Genomic DNA, 8,926 nt, shown 5'->3' on the forward strand with positions numbered 1-8,926 from the left:
TCGGTACCTATACCGAAGTTGCGCCTATATATCCTCTCATAACTTTTTTTATTTTTTGGGTATTTCAGAAAATTTTTGCGAATCTCTCTGTTCTACACATGAGAATTCATACAATTATGCACCCCACCTCCATAAAGAAAAACTTTTGGTGTGTGATTTAAGAGCTATTTAGCTATTATTTCTAGCGACCACTACATACCCTCATCGTATGTTTGGGATCTCTTCACTTTGACCGACAGATTTAAAAAATAATTTTGTGTGGGATCTTTTCGGTTTGAACGGCAGTTTTTAAAAATAATTTCCACGTAACTAAACACTTTTAAACTTCGTATACTGGTAGAATGTGTTTATAAAACATCTTTTTTCTCTTGGCTTTATTGAGAAAATTCTTTAGTTTGTAAGATATTTGTTGTTGAATATTTGTTGTATCTTCCTGGATACAAATTTTGACACTTGAATCCCGAACATATAGTGGAAAATACGGATATATCGTAACTCTACCCCCAGCCTTAACGTTGGACCTTGGTACTTGTATTAGAAATCGTGGTTAATCTTTATTTTAACACCCTGTCACCAAAAAAAAAAAAAAGTGTAATAGGTGTAAACAAAATGTCTTAAACGAATATGAAAACAAAAATTTGCGCCAACGAACCGGGGGTGAGGAGAAGACTATCACAAAATCCAATTTTTCCCTCATAACTTTTAGGAAAATAGATATCTTTCAATGAAATTTTATATAAATGTCTTTCAAACGGCATAGGTTACGATTATTAAGAAATTTATGGGGAAAATTTTTTCCGAGGAGGTGGGGAGGGTATTTTCGGAAAATTCACAAGATCCGATTTTTTTCCTCATAACTTTTAGGAAAATGGATATCTTTCAATGAAATTTTATATAAATGCCTTTCAAACGGCCGAGATTACGATTATAAAGAAATTTCTGGGGAAAATTTTTTTCCGAGGAGGTGGGGAGGTACTTTCGGAAAATTCACAAGATCCGATTTAACTTTTAGGAAAACGGGATTTTTTCAATGAAATTTTATACAAATGCCTTTCAAACGGCATAGATTACGATTATATAGAAGTTTGTGGGGAAAATTTTTTCCGAGGAGGTGGGGAGGGTACTTTCGGAAAATTCACAAGATCCGATTTAACTTTTAGGAAAATGGGATTTTTTCAATGAAATTTTATATAAATGCCTTTCAAACGGAATAGATTACGATTATAAAGAAGCTTTTGGGGAAAAAAATTTTTCTGAGGGGGCGCAAATTTTTGTTTTCACTTTTTTTTACACGGAACACACTTTTTTTTATTTGTTTTTTGTTTTGGTGGCCGCAAATCATATTTAAGTTATCTCCCTTGCATAGACATGTCCCTACAGGTAGAATAATGAAGCTGGGTCGAAAGGATTGTGCTTAAATAAGACGAAAATAGACTAAAATCCGGGATCTCAGGAAATTGATAAATGATCGTCTATGCCACAAAAAAAAAAATAAATAAATAAAATGTTTCTGAAGTAGAGTTCTTGGAATAATTCAACGAGTTGGAAGTGGGAAAGTATCTAATGTTTCAAGTGCGGGACCTTACACTTCGTCTGAGTAAGAGAGAAAAAGAGAGAGAGAGAGAGAGAGAGAGACAGGGTGAGTGAAGGACGGAGTCGAAATGATGCCGCTTTGATAAGTACATCGTTAAGTGATTTTAAATCAAGGAGCGATGGGGGGTAGGGAGGGGGTAAGACCGAAAACGAAATGGTGTGAGAGTTCCTCAATGTCCATATATAGATTTGTCAGTACGTAAGACAGAGCGTTAAATAAAATGTCTTTCCGTATTTATTCCTACTCCCATATTATAATAATGAAACTATTGTATACAGTGCTCAAGTGCACCACAACTTGTCAAAAAGTGCATATAAAGCATATGCAGTAATGTACAAATGTCTGGAAAGTGAACAGTGTATGTGTCAGATACATGCTTGCATGTGTATGGAGGGGAGAAAATCAGGAAGCATGGAAGTTTTGAAGGATGCAGTGCTCCGACAACTAACAACTGATGCCGGCAGTTTGTTTCATACTTTAGCAAATCTTAGCGTAAAAAAATGTTTCTGAAAGTCATGGGAGCTTTTAATATCAGTGATTGATTTAACAAAATTCGAATCCTGCTGAGATCAGCTCTGCTTTTTAACCTTCTGCAGGACATGGTTGTGTGGTTAAGAAGGTCACATTGTGACTGTGATTTGAAGTTCAGTACCATTGGACATCACTTTGAGAGAGCATCTTCCATGTAGCCCTGGGCCAACCAAAGCTTTGTGAGTGTATTTAGTTAACAACAAGTGGGAAAAACAGTCGTGCATGTAATATATATATGTGTGTGTATATATATATATATATATACTCTTTACTCTTTTACTTGTTTCAGTCATTTGAGACTGTGGCCATGCTGGAGCACCACCTATATATATATATATATATATATATATGTATATGTTTATATATATATGGCACCCGTGCCAGTGGGGCGCTAACAGCTCTATCTGAGCAGGATCACTTCCAGACCAGCTGTCGGGTTTCCGTGCTGGTGACATGTAAAAGGCATTTGAGTGTGATCATTACCAGCGTCACCTTACTGGCACGTGAACAAAACATTCGAGTGAGGTCGTTGCCAGTTCCGCTGGATTGGCTCCTGTGCAGGTGGCACGTAGAAAACACCATTTGAGCATGGCTGTTGTCAGTACTGCTTGACTGACCCTCGTGCCAGTGGCACATAAAAGCACCCACTACACTCTCGGAGTGGTTGGCATTAGGAAGACATCCAGCTGTAGAAACACTGCCAGATCAGATTGGAGCTTGGTGCAGCCATCTGGTTTGCCAATCCTCAGTCAAATCGCCCAACCTATGCTAGCATGGAAAGCGGACGTTAAATGATGATGATGATGATATAAATATATATATATCTCCCCTTCTTCCTAGTTCTCCTATGTGTCCCCTCTGTCCGGCATTCGTCATTATAGATCGCTAGCCACTACACATTCTTTATTTCCTCTCCCTGTTTCTTTCTGTGGAAGAGCGTAGGCTCGAAATGTTAAAAACTTTTTCACTTCCCGAGCATTAAACTAATACATCTGTTGTGTACACCACCTGTCTTCGTCTTTTGTTTTATGTGAATTTTCCCGCTATATATATATATATATATATATATATATATAGATAGATAGATAGATAGATAGATACTTAGGTGCAGGAGTGGCTGTGTGGTTCCGGGTTCAGTTCCACTGTGCAGCAACTTGGACAAGTGTCTTCTACTATAGCCTCGGGCCAGCCAAAGCTTTGTGAGTGGATTTGGTAGATGGAAACTGAAAGAAGCCCATTGTGTATATGCATGTATGTATGTATTTATAGTCAGAGGGGAAGCAGATAAGAAAAAATTTGCCAATGTTTTGTATCGTGAGGACCAGAGACTTGAAATGTTTCGTATTGCAAGACAGTGTGTGAGAGAGAGACTCATGATGTCAGAGGAGAGAAATGTGTCTGCATGGATGATGGCTCATTTGCATTTAATGATGCTGCAAAGAGAGAGACTTGGAGACGCCACTATGAAAGGTTAAATGAAGAGAATGCATGGGAGAAAGAGAGTGCCAAATGTCAACTCAATAGAGGGATCAGCTATTCAAATTGACAGTACCTTGGTAGATAAAATATTTAAGGATATGAAGACGGAAAAACCCACGCCCCAGCAGGAATCACTACTTAGATGCTTAAAATATCTGGCAGGGTAGGCTATAGTATAGTCAACTGTATAGTCAACCAGGTGATACATGATGCATTAGATAGAAATAATTACAGAGGTATAAAATTGTTGGATCAGGTGATGAAAGTCGTGGAGAGGGTCATAACCCAACTAATTAGGGAGAGAGTTAGTTTAGACGAGATGCAGTTTGGGTTTGTGCCAGGGAGAAGCACCACTGATGCTATATTTCTGGTAAGGCATCTGCAGGAGAAATTCCTAACCAAAGATAAACCTCTGTACTTGGCTTTCATTGACATGGAGAAAGCTTTTGACAGGGTCCCCCAATCCCTTATCTGGTGGTTAATACTGAAACTAGGGATAGATGAGTGGTTGGTGAGAGCTGTATAAGCCACGTACAGGGATGCTGTTAGTAAGGAGAAGGTTGGCAACAAGTATAGTGAAGAATTCCAAGTATAGGTAGGGGTTCACCAAGGATTAGTCCTCAGCCCCCTATTATACATCATAGTCCAATGCTAGTGCTACCTGACTGGCATCCATGCTGATGGTACGTAAAATGCACCATATATATACTCTCTTTTACTCTTTTACTTGTTTCAGTCATTTGACTGCGGCCATGCTGGAGCACCGCCTTTAGTCGAGCAAGTCGACCCCGGGACTTATTCTTTTTGTAAGCCCAGTACTTATTCTATCAGTCTCTTTTTGCCAAACCGCTAAGTGACAGGGATGTAAACACACCAGCATCAGTTGTCAAGCAATGCTAGGGGGACAAACACACACACATACATATATATATATACATATATACGACAGGCTTCTTTCAGTTTCCGTCTACCAAATCCACTCACAAGGCATTCGTCGGCCCGGGGCTATAGCAGAAGACACTTGCCCAAGATGCCACGCAGTGGGACTGAACCCGGAACCATGTGGTTGGTTAGCAAGCTACTTACCATACAACCACTCCTGCGCCTATATATGTAGATATATAAACTATAATAACTATATAATATATATATCATAGTGATATTTATTTGAAGTGACAAACCCTTTCAGGTTTGTTTATAAACCTATTATTTATGTAATATATATATATTTTTTATGGAGATGTACTTGATCTGAGATCATGTGCTGAAACGAAAACAATTGCAGCGTGGAAGATGTTTATAAGCCATTTAAGAAACACACAAAAACTGTTAGATTCACTTCAACATTTAAATTAAATTTGTCAAAATATTTTCGTCGCTTTGAGACCGCGACCTGTTCACTGACAAAGCTCCATGCAGCATGGAGTTTTGTCAAAGCGACGAAAATATTTTGACAAATTAAATTTAAATGTTGAAGTGAATCTAATGGTTTTTGTGTGTTTCTTAAATGGCTTATAAACACCTTCCACGCTGCAATTGTTATATACATATATATATATATGTATGTAATGTGTGTGTGCCTGTGTGTTTTAAGATATTCCAATGCTTGGCGGTATTTCGTCTGTCGCTACGTTCTGAGTTCAAATTCCGCTGAGGTCGACTTTGCCTTTCATTCTTTCGGGGTCAATTAAATAAGTGCCAGTTACACACTGGGGTTAATATAATCCACTTAATCCCTTTGTCTATCCTTGTTTAGCTCCCTATGGGTAATAAAGAAATAAATACTTAGAACTAGTAGACAGTTTCCATTACTTAGGTGACCAAGTTAGCAGTAGTGGAGGTTGTTCTGAATGCAGAACTGTTAAAATAAGAATGGGCTGGGCAAAGTTCAGAGAGCTGCTATGTCTTTTAGTAACGAAGGGCTTCTCCTTCACAGTGAAAGGCAGAGTGTATGATGCCTGTATATGTACAACTATTCCACATGGCAGTGAAACAAGGGCTGTGACTACTGAGGACATGTGAAGGCTTGAAAGAAATGAAATCTGTACGCTCTGCTTGATGGGTAATGTCAGTGTGCATATATAATAATGATAATAATGAAATTATTGTATACAGTGCTCAGGTGCACCACAACTTGTCAAAAGTGCGTTTAAAGCATATGCAGTAATGTACAAATGTCTGGGAAGTGAACAGTGTATGAGTCAGATACATGCTTGTGTGTGTATGGAGGAGAGAAAATCAGGTGTAGAGTTGGCGTATCTCAGGAAGCATGGAAGTTTTGAAAGATGCAGTGCTCCGACAACTAACAACTGATGCCGGCAGTTTGTTCCATGCTTCAGCAACTCTTAGTGTGAAAAAATGTTTCCGAAAGTCATGGGAGCTGTGCTGTTTTCTGACTTTGTAAATATGTCCATGGATGTTAGACAGGTGGAGTTTGAAAAGGTGCTCAGAGTTATTGTTTGTAAGATGGTTGATAATTTTATGGGTGTCTGCCAAGTCAGCTGCCAGACGTCGGAGTTTCAATGTGTCCATGCCCAAGGAAGTAAGGTGTTCAGAATATGGCAAATGCCTGATGGAGGGTATTCTTTTGACAGACTGTAAATGACTTGAGAGGAAAACTGGGTTTACAAGGCATGAGATGTAGTGTGCAAGAGAGAAAACTGCACTGGTATGGTCATGCGACGCATATGGATGAGAACAGCCGTGTACAGAAGTGCTGATCTCTGATTGTGGAGGGAACATGTGGAAGGGATAGACCCAGGAAGATGTGGGACAAAGTAGTAAGAAAGGATCTTCAGATGTTGGGCTTCACAGAGGGGATGACAAGGAACTGAGATATCTGTCGGGCTAACTAAAATTTTGGTGGTCCTTGCGTACAGACATGTCCCCTACATCCCTCTCCAACTAATGCAATCCTAATCTTATGGGCTCGTGGATGCAGGTGCCAGGTAAAAAGCACTTGTACCAGTGCCACATAGATGTACCTATGCAAATACTGCATAAAAACACCCAGGAGTGGCTGTGTGGTAAGTGGCTTGCTTACCAACCACATGGTTCCAGGTTCAGTCACACTGCATGGTACCCTGGGCAGGTGTCTTCTACTATAGCCTCGGGCCGACCAAAGCCTTGTGAGTGGATTTGGTAGATGGAAACTGAAAGAAGCCTATCATAATATATATATATATATATATATAGGCGCAGGAGTGGCTGTTCGGTAAGTAGCTTGCTTACCAACCACATGGTTCCAGGTTCAGTCCCACTGCATGGCACCTTGGGCAAGTGTCTTCTACTATAGCCTCAGGCCGACCAAAGCCTTGTGAGTGGATTTGGTAGACGGAAACTGAAAGAAGCCCGTCGTATATATGTATATGTGTGTGTGTGTGTGTATATGTCTATGTTTGTCTCCCTAGCATTGCTTGACAACCGATGCTGGTGTGTTTATGGTCCCTGTCACTTAGCGGTTCGGCAAAAAGAGACTGATAGAATAAGTACTGGGCTTACAAAGAATAAGTCCCGGGGTCGATTTGCACGACTAAAGGCGGTGCTCCAGCATGGCCGCAGTCAAATGACTGAAACGTGTAAAAGAATAAAAGTATATTCCGTAAAGTGGTTGTTGGCACTAGGAAGGTGCATCCAGCCATAGAAACCAAGCCAGAATGGACATGGAGTCCAAGCCAAGTCTTCAGTTGACCAGCTCTTGTCAAATCGGCCAATCCATGCCAGCATGGAAAAATGGACATTAGATGATGATGATGATGACGATGATGTTTTTATACACACACACACACAAACACACATACACACACACACAAACACACACACAAACACACACACACATACACACACATACACAAACACACACACACACACACACAAACACACGCGCGCATGCGTCCACACACACACACACACAAACACACGCACGCATGTGTCCACACACACACACACACATGAACACACGCGCACGCGCCCACACACACAAACACACACACACGCATACACACACACGCACAACACCACACACACACACAAACACACACACACACACACACTGCATGTAAAGTAGATAGAGATAAAACCCAAGCTCTGTCCTCTTGAAGTACAGCTGTGCTTGTTTCAGTATTCCAAATCCGTTTAGAGATGTTTTATTTGTGAGAAACGTATACATAAAAGTTGAAAATCTTGAAAAAAATTTTTCTAATGAGTAATACTTTCGAAACAGGAAATTGGAAAATTTTATTGGCATCATTTATTCCTCGTTACACACGGGACTGGATTAACACTTAAACAAGTGCTCAGCACTTAGAAGATTTGTAATTCAAAATATAAACGGTAAATCATAGGATATATTTTTGTTTTTTCAAAATGAAGCAAAACTAACAATAATTAGGAATATAATGCTTCTTTTTGTATACTTTCACTTCATTTATATTTGAAACTAACTTAAAAGCTGCACTCTTTGTAGACTTTGAAGTTGGCTCCTGCAGATGGCTTATTTTTGAGGCTGTGACCCAAAATTTGAAGACAGCAAAATAGTATGACTATAATATGTCTATAATCTTTTCTACTCTAGGCACAAGGTCTGAAATTTTGGGAGAGGGGCCCAGTCGATTAGATTGACCCCAGTATACAACTGGTACTTAATTTATCAACCCTGAAAGGATGAAAGGCAAAGTCGACCTCGGCGGAATTTGAATTCAGAACGTAAAGACTGATGAAATATCTATTTCTTTATTACCCACAAGGGGCTAAACACAGAGAGGGCAAACAAGGACAGACAAACGGATTAAGTCGATTACATCGACCCCAGTGCGTAACTGGTACTTATTTAATCGACCCCGAAAGGATGGAAGGCAAAGTCGACCTCGGCGGAATTTGAACTCAGAACGTAACGGCAGATGAAATATTGCTAAGCATTTCGCCCGGCATGTTAACATTTCTGCCAACTTGCTGCTTTTAATATTCTTTTCTGCGCTAGGCACAAGGCCTGAAATTTTGTGGGGAGGGGGTCAGTTGATTAGATTGGCCCCAGTATGCAACTGGTACTTAATTTATCGACCCTGAAAGGATGAAAGGCAAAGTTGACCTTGGCGGAATTTGAACTCAGAACGTAAAGACAGAGTGTGAGCACCCTGAGAGAAAAGTTGAACATAAGAAATATCAGATGTGGTGTGCAAGAGAGACGACTGGTCAGGGTTGCTTAAATAAGTACCAGGTAACCACTGGGATCAATATAATCAACTTAATCCCCTTGATTGTTCCCTCTATGTTTAGCCCCTTGTGGGCAATAAAGAAATATTAAAAAATATAGTTAAGCCTTTT

This window comes from Octopus sinensis, linkage group LG24, assembly GCF_006345805.1.
Source record: "Octopus sinensis linkage group LG24, ASM634580v1, whole genome shotgun sequence".
Lineage (NCBI taxonomy): Eukaryota > Metazoa > Mollusca > Cephalopoda > Octopoda > Octopodidae > Octopus > Octopus sinensis.